This window comes from Dendrobates tinctorius, unplaced genomic scaffold, assembly GCF_039654945.1.
Source record: "Dendrobates tinctorius isolate UK_male_01 unplaced genomic scaffold, ASM3965494v1 ptg000138l, whole genome shotgun sequence".
Lineage (NCBI taxonomy): Eukaryota > Metazoa > Chordata > Amphibia > Anura > Dendrobatidae > Dendrobates > Dendrobates tinctorius.
This window is the reverse complement of record NW_027361806.1, coordinates 22,003,076-22,021,537: the sequence shown is the minus strand read 5'-3', so window position 1 is coordinate 22,021,537 and position 18,462 is coordinate 22,003,076. Positions and strand designations below refer to the sequence as shown.

Below are 18,462 nucleotides of genomic sequence, written 5' to 3'. Positions count from 1 at the left end.
ACACGGCGCGTCACAATGTATCACAACTTCACACGGCGCGTCACAATGTATCACAACTTCACACGGCGCGTCACAATGTATCACAACTTCACACGGCGCGTCACAATGTATCACAACATCACACGGCGCGTCACAATGTATCACAACTTTACTTTTGTAACCAGCAGCCTCTGAATGGTTCTCTTTACAATTTGCTGTTTTTGAGTTTTTTCTTTTTTCTCCCACATTTGTTCCCTTTTCATGTAATTGATTTGTTACTTTTTTGCATCCGATTTTTATTGCGCTCCCATAGACTTGAGCGGGCGGAGAGGACAAAGGATGAGATCACGGACAGTGGGATGTTTTCATGGAAAGCAAACACATTTCATATGTGAATATAACCTACCGCTCCATACAGAAAGGGTCTTGGGCAGGTGATCTCTGACAGTCGGCTTTTGGGGGTCTTTCTTTGCTGCTTTTCAATGGTTGGAAGAAAGCCGAGGCGCCCATACCTGTCCCCGCTAACATCAACATCTGCTGCAGACTTTCAGATTCTGTCTGACCAGCTTCTTCTTGTTTGGCCAGAATGTGATGGCTGCAAACGATCAGTGGCTGATGATGGGCTGCAGCGGTCATATGATGTCAGGAGACCGGTTGGGAGCGACTATGAAGGGCAGAGGAGCAGCGCCGGCTCAAGAGGTGAGTATTGCTTGTTTTCTTCCACAATGTCAGGCCCGAGAAAATTAACTTGTTTGTGGAAAACCCCTTTTAATTTCTTGATTAGATTCTTCAAAATCTTGGTAATTCTGCTGCATGTGGCGGCATTATAGCTCCATAGCACCTGTGATATTAGGGCAGCTGTGGGCTTCTCTGCGTCTTCCTTGGTATAGAGCCAACTTCACACTGAGCTTCTTTCTGCCACTTTGTGTTTCACTACAAGCCGCATTCTAAAGGTTTTCCTCCATTGTTGCATGAAGCACCATATGGCGGCACACGGTGCCCCGGCCAATGACCCGAGGTGCCGTGTGGCCGGCTACACCCTGCACATGGTTGTATATCACACCCAGACCTGTATGGAAAGTCATACAGCACCACAGCGTCCCCTAGAGGCCACACGCAGCGACACCGCTGATCGCACAGGTCATATGGCGCTTGCTGTCACTGAATAGCAGCGCTCTACATAATGCAGAGAATTAACCCTTTCATGTACAGATTGCGATACAAAGGCTGTATCAGTCTGGCTGATGCACAACTTCAACTCCCCGCATGCCCTGATCGTCACAGGGGAAGATCAAACCCAGCGAGAAATGGAGCATGTACCCCCAGAAACAGCCCACTCCGAGCCTTCAGGGGTCTTCGATAAATTAAATCTCGCCGATCACTGGTTTGCGCCAGTTTTACTACATTTCTCCTTATCAACATCAATCAAAATCGTGAAACGTGTCAACGCGCAAATCCTACTGGTCAGTGATGGTGTGTGAGCTTATCAATGGGGCTGGTATGATTCCCTATGACAACACTGCCTGTAGGAAGGCACTGACTAGAAGTGTTATCAGAGGGATTTTCAGCCAAGTAATTATAGAGCCTATTATAGGGACTTTACATATGAATTTGGGTGTTATAAGACAGTCCGTGTCTACAGGAGAGAAGAGAGGAGCTGAACATGCCAGGGGGATCTGAATATCTCAGGTGGCACCAAATATCTCATCTACTCCCTGCCCACAGTTTTGCTGCTTCTGATGAGAACTACAGTATACTCAGCAGTTGCCACTTAAGCACTTGCCCTAAGTACATGTTTACATCAGGTCAATGGGCAATTGGTAAAAAAAGCTAATAAAAATTTTAATTTAATTTTATTTTTTTTACCAAATATTTCCTTATTTTGTGGATATTTCCTTTCCTATGACAACCTGCGTACCCCAGTGCAGAGGACTGAGCAGAGTCTCTATCATCATCGCACGCTGCCACAAATCCTCTGTTTCTCCATCCTGCTCCACTCACACTACACAATAAAATCTCGGTTTCTGCCTTTTGCAGCCACACCGGCATACAAACCGCGCAAATATTCCCGATTCACAGAATCTGTTCAGAAAAAAACAGCAGAACAGGGACAGAGGAGCTAAGCATAAAATAACAGCGCCCCCATGAGGGATGAGCAGGGATCGCCACAGCATGGAGCTCTGCTGCCCCCTGGAGCATACAGCGATTACTGCAGGCTGGAGCATGCTCCCTATTCTGGGCCGCACTACGGGAAAGTCTCAGGGCTCGGTTTATCGCCAGTGTAATGCTACATCTTATTTATGATGTATCTGCATTAGATGGTCTTTTTCTTTAAGGTTTTGCTTCCTACACAACTAAAGTAAGAAATACAGAAAACTGGAAATTGCTAGGAAAGCAGACAGGACGGTTGGGACACATTCACATGTACCGCAAAGTAAATGAGAAACAGACAAATCTCATCATTATGCTGCGGAAATTTGGGGGCAAAACCCACAACACGTCACTTCCAGCAAATGATCATCCGAATCGTTGTGTGCTGCCTGCAGAATTTTGATGCTGATTTGACCGTGGATTCCAACCCACTGAATTACAAAGCATTGCACGGGGCGAAAATCCGCCAAAAATCAGGCTGCAGTCTGGAAAAACCGCAGCGGGCTCTGATTTTCGTGCTGACTTTTTTGCGCACCTGTGAATGCAACTTTGCAGAGTCTGCACATGTGGACACTCGTAAGGTATAAAGGGAGTCCAAAATGAGAAAGAAACCAGTAACCTCAACTTCGGCCTCAACGGTCTCTGCACCCTGGCATCCAATCAGTGGCGGGGGATCACATTAGCGTTACCAGGGGCGCAAAAAAGGGTGAATGGAATTTTTTTTTTTTTTGCAAATCAGCCATTTAAATCTTTTGTGGGAACATTTGCACCAAGATCAGAATAATTTTCTGCAGATTTTTTTTTTTTTTTAATGATTTCCCTTTGGATCCTGGGCAGCACTAACTATGAATTAACTGCAACAAATCTGACCCCGTGCACATTCCCTGCAGCGGTTTTTACTGTTATTTCACTTTTAGGGTATGTGCACACGATGCGGATTAGTCTGCGGATCCGCAGCAGATTTGACCCTGCGGATCCGCAGCGGTTTTCCATGCGATGTACAGTTCCATGTTATCCTATGGAAAACAAAAGCCGCTGTGCACATGCTGCGGAACATTCCGCGCACAAACGCAGCGGTTTATTTTCCGCAGCATGTCAATTCTTTGTGCGGATTCCGCAGCGTTTTTACACCTATTCCATTCTAGGAATCCGCAGGCGAAATCCCGCAGAAAATCCGCTGTAAAAACGCAGGTCATTTTACCTGCAGATTCTGCACGGAAAAATCTGCAACGTGTGCACATACCCTTACAATGTTAAGGGTCACTTATTTAGCTGTCCCCAAGAAAAGCCTTCGGGAGGAACGACACTGACACTAAAAAATGCACTAACATTTCCGGGTGTCCATTTCCCATTGTGTAGAGTCAGGCAGGTAAAGCTGATTCTCTGATCGGGACGTGTTTTTCTTCCGTAATATTTTTTTCATGTGTGGTATCAGATTGCCAATATCAGCAGGGGCTGAAGGCATCAGAATTTCTATAAAGAGGGAAAATCCAGAAAATAAATTCCATTGTGGAGTCACTTTATATATGATCCCGGGGAGCGGATCATTATGGCAGCTTTCCCAGAAAAAAGCAAGAATCTCCCTGTCTTGTGATATAACAGAGCAAAAAGAGACAGGAGGAAAGAAGAGGAGGAGAGCGTCACCGCACGGCTCTGCTACATTCAGCACCATTGTGCTCGGTTTTTAATCTCATTTGATTTCTGCTCTAATTGTCAGTAATGCCGGTTTCACATTAGCGCTTTTGCGAGAAGCGCATCGTGCGCAATAGAAACGCATGCAAAAAACGCATCATGTGTTTTTGCATGCGTTTTTTTTATGCGCATACGTTCTTTAGGGGTTAAAACAAGTGTCTACACATTTTTACGGCTAAAACGCATGCTCACGAAAACGCAGATGAACGCATGTCCATGCGCATGCCTGTGTTCCCATAGAATGTAATGCATTATTTTGTCGAATTCCGTGCGCATGCGTTTTTTGACAAAAAAATGCAACATGTTGCGTCTCGAGCGCAAAGGCGCACACGACTAAAAAAATGCATGCGCACAAAAACGCATACGAACGCGTGGAAATGCAAGACCATGCACCCCCCATGTTAAAGATAGGGGCACATGACGCATGTATGTGGAGCAAACGCTGCGCAACAAAACGCCAATGTGGAACCGGGTCTAAACCTTTTGGGCTGCGCTGCTCCTACAAAGTCCGGGCTGCTTCTTTCTATTGTTCAAGAAGCGCAGTATGGTTGATCAAACGCGTCTGGTGCAGAAACGTGAATCTTTTTTTCCTCCGGAAATCCAGTGTATAGTAAGTGATAAACATCCCATTTAAGATTTAACCCCTTGGTGACGTCCGTCGTAAATGTATGAGGGGCTCAGGAGCTGTGATATAAAACAGCCCAAACCCGCTGCAATTGGAGCCACATCTGCAGGATCAAGTCCCCTAGAGACCGTTAAAAAAAAAAAAAATCATACAAAAAGTATAAAAAAAACCCAAAAGTTTCAAATAACTCCCATTTCTGAAAAAAAATAAACATTTTGTATCACTGCATCCAAAACTCTTCAAACTAATAGAACATCTTACTATATACCCCCATATGGTAAATGCTGAAAACAAGTGACATTGGTTTTTGGCCACTTATACAACCCTCAAAAAATGGAAAAAAATGAGATCACAACTCATATATAATCATCCGCAAATAGTAGTAATAAAAACTACTGCTCTTCCTGGAAAAGAGACGGTCAGACAGCTCCGACACCAGACAAATAAGAAAGTTATGGCGCTCGGAAAATGGTGACGCAAGTCTTTAAAGCCCTAACTTTATCTGCCCTAACTAAAGTCACTAACGACTTACTAACCGCCAAGAGCAAGCGACACTACTCTGTCCTCCTTCTCCTGGACCTGTCCTCTGCCTTCGACACCATAGACCATTCCCTCCTGCTACAGACTCTCATCTCTTGGCATCACAGACCTGGCCCTATCCTGGATCTCATCATACCTAACGGACCGTACATTCACTGTCTCCCTCTCACACACCACCTCCTCACCGCGCCCCCTGTCTGTCGGTGTTCCCCAAGGCTCTGTCCTAGGACCCCTACTATTCTCCATCTACACCTTCGGCTTGGGACAGCTCATAGAATCCCACGGTTTGCAGTATCACCTCTATGCCGATGACACGCAGATCTACCTATCTGCACCCGACCTCGCCTCCTTACTGACTGACATCCCACAATGTCTGTCTGCTATATCAGCCTTCTTTTCTTGTCGCTTTCTCAAACTGAACATGGACAAAACAGAATTCATCATCTTTCCCCATCTCACTCTACCCCTCCACCAGACCTATCCATCAATGTCAACGGCTGCTCTCTTTCCCCAGTCCCGCATGCCCGATGCCTTGGGGTGATCCTCGACTCTGCGCTCTCTTTCAAACCACACATCCAAGCCCTCGCCTCCTCCTGCTGCCTCAAACTCAAAAATATTTCCCGGATCCGCTCATTCCTCAACCAAGAAACCACAAAAACACTAGTGCATGCTCTTATCATCTCCCGCCTTGACTACTGCAACCTCCTACTCTCTGGCCTCCCCTCTAGCACTCTGGCACCGCTCCAGTCCATCCTACACTCTCCTGCCCGACTAAATCCACCTGTCTTCCCGCTATTCCCCAGCCTCCCCCCTATGCCAGGCCCTTCACTGGCTTCCTATTGCCCAGAGGATCCAATTCAAAACCCTAACCATGACATACAAAGCCATCCACAACCTGTCTCCTCCATACATCTGTGACATGGTCTCTAGGTACCTACCCGCACGCAACCTTCGATCGTCCCAAGATCTCCTTCTCTACTCTCCCCTTATCTCTTCTTCCCACCACCACATACAAGACTTCTCCCGTGCTTCCCCCATACTCTGGAACTCTCTGCCGCAACACATCAGACTCTCACCATCAACGGAAACCTTCAAGAAGAACCTGAAGACCCACCTGTTCCGACAAGCCTACAGCCTGCAATGATCCTCGGTCTACTGAACCGCCGCATGACCAGCTCTACCCTCTCCCAGTGTATCCTCTCCCATCCCTGTAGACTGTGAGCCCTTGCGGGCAGGGTCCCCTCTCCTTATGTACTTGTGTGTCCCTTGTCTTACACTTGTATATTACTCTTGTATATATTACACTTGTCTATATTTCCCCTTTTCACATGTAAAGCGCCATGGAATAAATGGTGCTATATAAATGCACAATAATAATAATAATAAAATAAAGGAAAAATACCTAAAAAAATCTTCATACCAGAACTTTTCTGACTTGTAGCAGTCAATTTCCACCCAAAAACCACTGTATGATTACAAAGTTTCACTGTTTTCATATCTTCACCCCAATTGGCAATTTTGTTAGCGCATTATGTAGTAAATTGAATTACAGTATGTCATTAAAAACGGGAACTCTTTTTGCAAAAAATAAGTGATGTTGACTGGAAAATTCAAACCGTCTCTTAGGCCGGTTTCACACGTCGGTGGCTCCGGTACGAGTAGTGACAGTTTTCTCACGTACCGGAGACACGGACACACGTAGACACATTCTAATGAATGTGTCTCTGCACATCAGCGTGTTTTCACGGACACACGGTCAGTGTTCGTGGGAGCGCACGGTCCGCAAAAATGCTGAACACGTGCACACGGACAACAGTTCACACTGTCCTCCGTGCTCACGGATGGCCGCCGGGGAAGAAGCGCTACTGTATGCCGCTGTTCCCGGCGGCCGGTGCTGACCGCGGCTGTCATTCTTCTCTCCTGCTCTGCTGGCAACAGCGAGCAGGAAAGCAGAATGAATGAAAACCCGACGTGGGGTCCACCTCAGTTTGTGAACCAACCAGACGAAACTTACAGCTGGGGGCTGCATCCCTCAGCTGTCAGCTTCAGCAAGGTTGGTTCTCAAGAATAGAGGGGTCCCCACGATTTTTTTTTAATTTTTTAAATAATTTTAAAAAACGCGCGGGGTCCCCCCAATTTTTGACAACCAACCTGACTAAAGCTGCAGCCTCGTCTGGATGGTTCATAAGCTGAGGTGGACCCCACGTCGGGTTTTCATTCATTCTTTCTCTCCTGCTCACTGTTGCCGGCAGAGCAGGAGAGAAGAATGACAGCCGCGGTCAGCACCGGCCGCCGGGAGCAGTGCTTTTACTGTAGCGCTTCTTCCTGGCGCCGTCCATGTGGTCCTGATGTGGCTTACGTGCGGCACACGGTTGCCACAGGTGTGCCACACTGAGGTACCACGTGTCCACACGGACACAGATAGCTGCGGTACCAGAATTATCTGGACGTGTGAGACCGGCCATAGAAGAAAGGGAGCAAAAAAAAACACACAAAAAATGTCTACGCCCTCAGGGCATTGTGCTGGGTGTATGGCTGTAAATCATGTGAACAAATAGGCAGGTGTTTGTCTGCAGCAGTCGTGTGAATGATATATGTGATGTTATCGCAGCCGGATTATCATGGACCCCAGAGCGGCGGTGTTGGAACGAGGAGCGATTTAAAAGGTGAGTTATGATCATTCTTCATGCTATCATATTTAAATGCTAAAGTTGTATCTGCAGTGACCACTAGGGAGCGCTATCTGCATACTGCAAACACATAGAACGCAATGATGGCCCTGTATACACTGAGCCTCTACCACCCTATTAACCCCTTACAGTCCAAGCCATCCTGGCCTTTTCAGGTAACTCTAGGAGGTCTTGTCTCTTCTTGAGCTTTGTTTTTTGTGCCATATTGGAGTGAGTGATTATTTATAATTATTATTTTTTTATTTTTTTTTTTTTTGGACAGTTCGTTATGATTTTATCAACTTATGTTCGTGGTTCACCCGTCTCCGATAGTAAACATAATAGCGTTTTACAGCTTTCCTAGCACCGTTCACAGCTGAGGATTTGCTTCCATTGGATCAAGTCTCCATAATGATACATTTTCCACTTTTGATACATTGTAGCTGGAGAGATTTGTGACCCTGATATATTTGGACTTTACATGAATGTCCCCATTCATTTACAGAAAAGGATTTCCAGTTTGTCAAGGAGCGCTTCCGGCTGATTCATTAATTACTCCGAATATTTCAAGGAATATCCAGTTTATTGTTGGACATAAAAACACAACGCGTTTCAGCTATACATAAAATTAGCATCAGGTAAAATCATATATATCTTTAAAAGACGCATTTATATAGGGGAAAAAAAAAAAAGTTCCACCCTTCAATCAATTATCATCGATTAAAAACACATGCACACCTCTCCAAACTGTTGGGAGGCTAATTGTAGGTGGAATCTATATTACTTGGAATCTAATAAAAAAACCCAACCCATTTTCTATGTGTTTTTGGGGGGTTTTTTTCCTCCTTTTTCTTCTCTCTTTTTCCCTCCTTTATCCTTCCCCCTTCTCCCCTTTTTTTCTTTTTCTCCTTTCTTATAATTCCCATTTCTTTAAGAAGATTGCAGAATCCCCGTGCTCAAACAGGGAAATGATTATAAAAGATAAAAAGAATATATAAATATATATATATACTTCTTCCATGTTTAAAATTAATAAAATTAGTAAGGTTACTTATCTTTTAGCATCAATATTAAATAATTTGTATATATCTCTGATGAGTCAAAACTATTTTTCCAACCCGTAGATAATTTCATTTTATTAGTTTCATCACTAGGGACCATCAGATTAACTAGTATCGGTCGGGACTACAACTCATGCATTCATATTCCCTATAGGCCCCGTCACACTAAACGATGTCCCAGCGATCCCACCAACGATCCGACATGATGGGATCGCTGGACATCGTTAGGCTGATCGCTGGACTCTCGCTGTCACACGCAGCGATGCGTGCTGGGCAGCAGGAGACCAGCGATCGAAAAACGGCCCAGGCCGCTCGAGCACGATCAGCGATAACCGGCAGGGGGGCTGGTCGCTGATCCCCGTCACACACACTTAGTGTGACGGGGTCTTATATCTTTATCGTACTTATGCAGTCCCAACAGTTTGGAGAGGTGTGCACGCGTTTTTAATCGATAATTGATTGAAGGGTGGAACTTTTTATTTTCTCCTCTTTTTTTCCCCTATATAAATGCGTCTTTTAAAGATATATATGATTTTACCTGATGAAGGCTAATTTTATGTATAGCCGAAACGCGTTGTGTTTTTATGTCTAACAATAAACTGGATATTCCTTGAAATATTCGGAGTCATTAATGACTCAGCTAAAAACCCATTCATTTACAGCAAGCAGAGGCCTAGAAAATAGTGAAGAAGTGAATGGTAAAGACCCCGATTCACCAACATTACTTTGTGCTAAAATTTTGCAACGTTTCAAGTAGTTTTATGCCAGAAAACTGATGACAACGACCTGATGACTCGGGGCCCAAAGTAAATCAGAAAGTTTCAGAAGTTTTCAATGTGAAGCGATTTACTTCACATCCCCCTGAATGTCGTCATATGCCGGACCCCCGGGGGGCACAGACAGATTTCAGAAGGATATGGATATACTCTTGTCCGCCTGCTGCGAATTTAACTCCTAAATGTCTGTTCACTATGGGAAAGGAGCAAACAGAGAAGCTACAATGTGCCAATAACTCCGGAATGGACCCAATCCATAATCCCCCTGCCCCATAAGTCTCGGGTCACCATGGTAACCTGCACTGATAATAAAATAGTCTGTCATCATATAGAATTCGGCAAACTTTCTGGCGTAAACGTTTACAGGTGCAGACCCTTTCATCCCGCACACGGAGGAAATAAAATGACTTCAAAGTGGGCGAGCAGCTGTCATCCATTACAATGGTCCGGAGTCTGGGATCCATAATCCCCCCATGCACCATCCTGCACTCGGCCCATATTCATGAATCAGGTGGCTCAGGATGATCTTTGCTTCTAACAGGGGAGTTTTCAAGACATGATGTCCCTGATTCATTATTGCATCCGTGCCTGATTCTTGTTAACTTTTCAGTGTTTTGCTCCTTTTTTCTTTGTGCCATATTCGTCTTTCCGTCACTTTTTTATTTGTTCACCCCTATAAGTGGAGATTAGGATTTCAAGACGTTTTTGCCTGAATTTATCATTTGAAACTTTTAGAAAAGTTTCAACATTTGTTGCATGAAAGGTTTCAAAAATGTCTTCATTATTTTAGCCGAACATTTGACATTTTTCACTAAAAAGTCGCAAATGAGAGTAAATGCAAAGTTAAAGAGAATGAGTTTGGTGCAAAAATAACATCAATGAACACCACAAGATGAAAAAAGGAAACTGATGTAAAAAAATGTCAAATGTGGAATCTGGAACAATAATTTTCTTTTGCAATTATCAGTATTGGCCAATTTCACCTGATATTTTACACAAAATGGGGTGGACGGGACGGAGTTTGTTGTCATTGACCATTTATGGAACATTGATGGCTCTTAATATCCTAATAAGGGTAAATAATCTGTAAACTTCTGTTAATGGTCAATACAAATATACATAACGTTCACCTGATGTATCGGTATTCGGTGCATTGTGTGTAGACATGTAGATTTACTTCAGCCCCATTCTAGACACTTAATATAAAGTTAAGCTTGGAATCACAATACCGCAGCAAATCACAGCCACCGAGGATACAATTATACTGAATATAGAACAGAGGAATCCACAGAAGGAAAGTCAGGAAGGAAAGGAAACTGAGGTCAAGTAGTGTACAGGAGAAACCACATATATACATAACGTTCCTCCTATATATCATCACCGCTAAGATCTCATCTCAAGCAGGAGAAGAGAATGAACATGAAAGAGAAGCAAAATCTTTCTTTTAAAAAGAGGCCCCCTTTATACAAGAATATAACTACTATAATACTGCTCCTATGTACAACAATATAACTACTATAATACTGCTCCTATATACAAGAATATAACTACTATAATACTGCTCCTATGTACAAGAATATAACTACTATAATACTGCTCCTATGTACAAGAATATAACTACTATAATACTGCCCCTATGTACAAGAATATAACTACTATAATACTGCCCCCTATGTACAAGAATATAACTACTATAATACTGCTCCTATGTACAACAATATAACTACTATAATACTGCTCCTATATACAAGAATATAACTACTATAATACTGCTCCTATGTACAAGAATATAACTACTATAATACTGCTCCTATGTACAAGAATATAACTACTATAATACTGCCCCTATGTACAAGAATATAACTACTATAATACTGCTCCTATGTACAAGAATATAACTACTATAATACTGCTCCCTATGTGCAAGAATATAACTACTATAATACTGCCCCTATGTACAAGAATATAACTACTATAATACTGCCCCCTATGTACAAGAATATAACTACTATAATACTGTCCCTATGTACAAGAATATAACTACTATAATACTGCTCCCTATGTGCAAGAATATAACTACTATAATACTGCCCCTTATGTACAAGAATATAACTACTATAATACTGCCCCCTATGTACAAGAATATAACTACTATAATACTGCCCCCTATGTACAAGAATATAACTACTATAATACTGCTCCTATATACAAGAATATAACTACTATAATACTGCCTCCTATGTACAAGAATATAACTACTATAATACTGCCCCTATGTACAAGAATATAACTACTATAATACTGCTCCTATGTACAAGAATATACCTACTATAATACTGCTCCTATATACAAGAATATAACTACTATAATACTGCTCCTATATACAAGAATATAACTACTATAATACTGCTCCCTATGTACAAGAATATAACTACTATAATACTGCCCCTATGTACAAGAATATAACTACTATAATACTGCCCCTATGTACAAGAATATAACTACTATAATACTGCTCCTATATACAAGAATATAACTACTATAATACTGCTCCTATATACAAGAATATAACTACTATAATACTGCTCCCTATGTACAAGAATATAACTACTATAATACTGCTCCTATGTACAAGAATATACCTACTATAATACTGCTCCCTATGTACAAGAATATAACTACTATAATACTGCTCCTATATACAAGAATATAACTACTATAATACTGCCCCTATGTACAAGAATATAACTACTATAATACTGCTCCCTATGTACAAGAATATAACTACTATAACACTGCTCCTATGTACAAGAATATAACTACTATAACACTGCTCCTATGTACAAGAATATAACTACTATAACACTGCTCCTATGTACAAGAATATAACTACTATAATACTGCTCCTATGTACAAGAATATAACTACTATAATACTGCTCCTATGTACAAGAATATAACTACTATAATACTGCTCCTATGTACAAGAATATAACTACTATAATACTGCCCCTATGTACAAGAATATAACTACTATAATACTGCTCCTATGTACAAGAATATAACTACTATAATCCTGCCCCCTATGTACAAGAATATAACTACTATAATACTACCCCTATGTACAAGAATATAACTACTATAATACTGCTCCTATATACAAGAATATAACTACTATAATCCTGCCCCCTATGTAGGGGGAACTGCTACCTTGGATCTAATCCTTATAAACAGGGAGGAAATGGTTGAGGAGGTAAAAGTGGCTGGGACCCTAGGAGGTAGCGACCATGCTATTTTAGAATTTTGGATTACTAGAGGTGGAAGACCTGTGAAGACTCAGACGTCAAGGTTAGATTTCAGAAAGGCAGATTTTAAGGGATTCAGAAAGAGAATTGGAGGGATCCAATGGCTGGATATCCTTAAAGACAAAAATGTCCAGGAAGGATGGGAAATCTTGAAAAATGAAATTCTCAAAGCACAGTTGTTAACAATTCCGAAAACAGGGAAGAATAGGAAGCATTTAAGGAAACCAGGATGGATGAACACAGAACTTAAGCACATGCTAAAAAGGAAGAAAAAAATGTTTATAAAATGGAAAGAGGGAGGCATATCTAAAGAAGAATATAATGCTGTCTGCAGAACCTGCAGGGCACAAATCAGATTAGCTAAAGCTGAAAATGAACTGAAGCTTGCAAGAGCTGTCAAAAGCAATAATAAAGGATTTTGGGGATATGTCAAAAGTAAAAGAAAAGTCAAAGATGCTATAGGATTTTTACAGGATGAAAATGATGAAATGGTAAGACAGGATGTTGAGAAGGCTGAACTTTTAAATTCCTATTTTGCATCTGTTTTCTCTCAGAAAGGAAATGCAACATCAACTGTTATTCACTGTCCTATTAAGGGAATAGAAGAATCCAGGATATCTATAAACAGAAAGATAGTGAGGAAACACTTAGCTAACCTAAATGAATTCAAGTCTCCAGGTCCAGATGAATTACACCCCAGAGTACTGAAGGAGATAGCAGAAGAAATTTTTGAACCCCTCTCCATAATCTTTGAAAATTCTTGGAGAACAGGAGAAGTGCCAGAAGACTGGAGAAGAGCAAATGTTGTTCCTATCTTCAAAAAGGGGAAGAAGGTGGACCCAGGCAACTATAGGCCGGTGAGTCTGACTTCTATACCAGGAAAGATCTTTGAACAAATTATTAAACAACATGTATGTCAATACCTGGATAAGAATGAAGTGATTAAACAGAGTCAGCATGGGTTTCTAACTAATAAGTCATGTCAGACTAACTTAATTTCCTTCTATGACGGTATCACTGATTGGGTGGATCAAGGAAATGCTGTAGATATAGTATATCTTGACTTCAGCAAAGCATTTGACAAAGTCTCTCATACAATCCTTATTGAAAAAATGACTAAGTATGGAATGGACAAGGCAACTGTTAGGTGGATTCATAACTGGCTTAGTGATCGGACCCAAAGAGTGGTCGTAAATGGCTGCACATCCAGTTGGAAGAATGTCTCAAGTGGGGTACCACAGGGCTCTGTCCTGGGCCCTGTATTGTTCAACATCTTTATCAACGATTTAGATGAAGGAATTGAGGGTAAACTGATTAAATTTGCTGATGACACAAAGCTAGGAGGGATAGCTAATACTAGAGAAGAGAGAGAGAGGATTCAAAAAGATTTAAATAAACTGGAGAAGTGGGCAGCAACTAACAGAATGGTTTTTAACAGGGAGAAATGCAAAGTACTACATCTGGGCAATAAAAATGAAAAAAGCATATATAGAATGGGAGGAATAGGGCTAAGTGACAGCACATGTGAAAAAGACTTGGGTATACTAATAGATCACAGACTGAATATGAGTCAACAGTGTGATGCAGCAGCAAAAAAGGCAAATGCAATTCTAGGATGTATTAACAGAAGCATACAGTCTAGATCACGTGAAGTCATTATTTCCCTCTACTCCTCTTTGGTCAGACCTCATCTGGAATATTGTGTCCAGTTTTGGGCACCACATTTTAAAAAAGACATCAACAAACTGGAGCAAGTTCAGAAAAGAGCGACCAGAATGGTGACCGGTCTGCAAACCCTGTCTTATGAGGAAAGGTTGCAGGATTTGGGAATGTTTAGTTTGCAAAAGAGAAGACTGAGAGGAGACTTAATAGCTGTCTACAAATATCTAAAGGGCTGTCACATTGTAGAAGGATCAACTTTATTCTCATTTGCACAAGGAAAGACTAGAAGCAATGGGATGAAACTGAATGGGAGGAGACACAGATTAGATATTAGAAAAAACTTTTTGACAGTTAGAGTGATCAATGAGTGGAACAGGCTGCCACGAGAAGTGGTGAGTTCTCCTTCAATGGAAGTCTTCAAACAGAGGCTGGACAGACATCTGACTGGGATGATTTAGCGAATCCTGCTTTGAGCAGGGGGTTGGACCAGATGGCCCAGGAGGTCCCTTCCAACTCTACGATTCTATGATTCTATGTACAAGAATATAACTACTATAATCCTGCCCCATGTACAAGAATATAACTACTATAATACTGCTCCTATATACAAGAATATAACTACTATAATCCTGCCCCCTATGTACAAGAATATAACTTCTATAATACTGCCCCCTATGTACAAGAATATAACTACTATAATACTGCTCCTATGTACAAGAATATAACTACTATAATACTGCTCCTATGTACAAGAATATAACTACTATAATACTGCCCCTATGTACAAGAATATAACTACTATAATACTGCCTCCTAGCTGTGAGGTTGTGTGTTTGTAGCTCTCCTGATGTCTGGAGCAAGCCCAGGGGGAGGCCACCCTGGGCGGGGTAACTCCCCAAGCAAGGCCCAGGCTTCCAGGCCTACACTGGGAAGTAACGCTCAAGCTGTGTCTAAGGCGGATGCAAGTCCCAAAGTTGTTTCTGAGGGAAAGAAAGCTCAGAATGGAAGTAGCAGCAGCAGCAACAAGAAAGATGAACCTATGAAAGTACATAAAGTAACGGAACAAGGAAAAGCCCTGGCTGTGGGTAAGAAAGTTCCAGTTCAGCAGTCGGCCAGCCAAGGCAAGCAGAGTGAAGGACAACTAGGAGAAATCCTAAAGAAATCTACTGGTGAGAAGCTGAATGGAGGAAAGCAGCCTGCAGCTCAGGAGGTGCCATCACCAATTTCAGGTGTGCAGCTGACTCACAGCAGACAGAGGAGAACCTCACTGGAGAGACAGACGCTCCAGGAGAACCTGCAGCAGAAGCATGTGGTGGCCAGCATGGCGAGCTCTGGGCGCACAAGGTCGCAGTCAGATGGCAGCAGTAAAAGTGCTGTGGAGCCTGGAGCCACGAAAGCAGCGGTGGTGAAAGTTAAGGAGACGTCTGGTTTCAAGCATCCAGGGACATTGCTGAAAGCAGGATCCCAGGAGGAGACGCCATGTGCACCTGAGCTTCAGGTCGCAGAGGAGATCCCAGGACTGGTCAAGAGGCTCGGTGAGTTACAGCAGCACAAAGACTTGCTGCAGAAACAAATAGACATGGGCTATAAGGTAAAGGCTGCTAATCCTGGTGGGGATCACACCTTTTATGATCAGACTCTGAACACACTGGGTATACAGCTTGCAAAAGTGGTGAGGGACATGGACTGTGTCCTAGAGAAGATGGGGCCCCTGGCAGAGACTTATAGGAACCAGGAACTGTTTATGTCACACAAGCAGGACTCTGCAGGTTCCAGCTCAGACATTGTCCCAGGTGGGCCCCAGAAGCCGGTGCGGCCAGTGCTGCAGCCTGCAAGTTTCTGCTTCCAAAAGGGTCAAATACTGCAGCCGCAGCAGCCTGCGGCAGACCCCAAGCAGCAGGATGTTATGCAAATTCCAGCAGATGTACCACAAGTCTCAGAATGCCCAGCACAGCAGCCTGCAGCAGATTCCAAGCAACAGCATGGACTGCACTTTCCAGCAGAGGGACTACAAGTCTCAGAATGCCAAGCACAACAGTTGGGCAGTGGACATGTGCTGGTCATTACTGATGGTGCCCAGCAGGGCTCTGTTGCTGGGGATAACCGTGTGGTATCTGAGGGGTCAGGGGCTTGTGGGAGCACAGTATCTTTGGTGGACGCTGCACAGTCTGATAATGACATTGATGCTGATGATAACAATGTGCATGATAATGTCTGTGATTTCCCCCCTTTAATTTCAAGCACACAAGGTGTGGCTGCCCCTCCTACTGCAGATCTTCACCCCGTCAGTCAACCCAATGTGACCCCGCACGGTCTCCCCAGTAATGCCTGGAGTCGTGGTGCTCCGTCCTTTACCTCTGGTACCAATTATACAGGCCAGGCGTTTAAACGGAGAAACATCGTGCGTTTCCGGCACAGAGGTGCCAAGGAGGACCTGCCAGACAGGAGATTTGTCATCAGGGAGCTCTTGTGCCACCAGATGGGGTTTGTGCCAGTCAGCATCCTGGCAGTGATTAATCTTCCAGACAGGCAGGGCTATGATGTCAGCTTTAAGCTCATGTCTGATCTGGACAGATTCTGGTCTAGTTTCCCCAAGTTTAGAGACACGGAGGGCTGGAGTAAGTTCAGTTTTATTCCTATCTCTAAGCCAGATACTGTCACCGTAAATGTCATCTTCTGGAATGAGTCTGTTCCCCCGCAGGACATTGTGGTGTGGCTCCGGAGGCATTGTGACCTGGTCTCTGACCTCACCAAAAGCAGAGACAGTGATGGTATCTGGACGGGAGGGTGGCGGGTTTTGGTGAAACTGCGCCAATGCAATAACATCACTGCCCATTTACCCATCTCCTTCTTTATTGGGAGGGAGAGGGGTGTGTGTTTCTATCCTGGGCAGCCTCGTAAGTGCTTTAAATGTGGCAAGGCAGGTCACCTGGCAAATACCTGTACTGTGGTGAAGTGCAGCCTGTGTGGGGAGGTCGGCCATCTAGCTGCAGACTGCCAGAACATCAGGTGCAACCTCTGTGGGAAGATCGGTCACCCTCACAGGGACTGTCCAGACGCCAGGCACAATATCTGTAAGGACTTTCCTGACGAGGACTTGGTGGCAGGGGCAGAGATTCTGGAGGAGGCAGCTTTACTGTCAGGGGAAATACTGACCAGACCAGAGGTCCACCAGGGGTCTACTCAGCTAACACCAGAGCAGCAGGGCTCAGAGAGAGAACAGGGGAGTATGGAGGTTGTACCTCAGGGGCAGCGGTCACAGGAAGGCATTACTTCAGTGCTACCATCCGTGTCTGAAGAGTATAGCAATAATCAGAAAAGGAAGAAAAAGGACAAGGCCTCCCGTAAACCTGAGGGGTATGACACTGGCCAAGGAGCCGGGAAGAAATTCCAGAGCTCTGCAGGTGTAATGGTCGTATCTAACAGGTTTGATGTTCTGTCTGAGTCTGACGGCGATTTTGAAGATGACCTTAAAAGAATTGACGCAGAGTGTGATAGGGATGTAGAGGACTGTCCTCCGCCAAAGCGGAAGCCCTTACCTGAGGGCACTCGAGAAGAGTCTGAGATGGAGACCGGTGGTGAACAGAACAACTCCGACTCAGATCTGTGACGCTGTCAACCAGATAATGTGCAAACTCAGATAGATAAAATCATTAGGAGAAATTAGGAAATGTTAAGATATGGAAGGATGAGTCACTGGGTAGGAACATGATGAGCTCTGTTTGTAAAGTGTTTTTTTTTTTTTTTCCTCCCCGCAAACTAGGAGTATGGACTCTAAGTTAATTTGATATGTATAAACTGGATATGTAATGAATGTACGTACAATCCAAGTGAATTTAGTTTTGTATTATTGGAGGAATGTTATTTGTATTTGTTTGGTTTTTACAATAAAAATTGCCCCTATGTACAAGAATATAACTACTATAATACTGCCCCTATGTACAAGAATATAACTACTATAATACTGCTCCTATGTACAAGAATATAACTACTATAATACTGC

At 43.2% G+C, this 18,462-nt stretch overlaps 1 protein-coding gene across 5 annotated transcripts in view; it reads right to left on the bottom strand.

Annotated features, from left to right (window-relative positions):
• ST6GALNAC3 (ST6 N-acetylgalactosaminide alpha-2,6-sialyltransferase 3) overlaps positions 1–18,462 on the bottom strand; it is a 426,930-nt gene that overhangs the window by 388,512 nt on the left and 19,956 nt on the right. The window contains exon 1 of one of the 5 annotated variants that reach the window (XM_073544822.1): positions 386–6,873. The exons of the other annotated variants lie outside the window; for them this stretch is intronic. The gene's annotated coding sequence lies outside the window, so the exon portion shown is untranslated. Of the gene's footprint in view, positions 1–385; positions 6,874–18,462 lie in introns of those variants that run through there. 5 annotated transcript variants of the gene reach the window in all.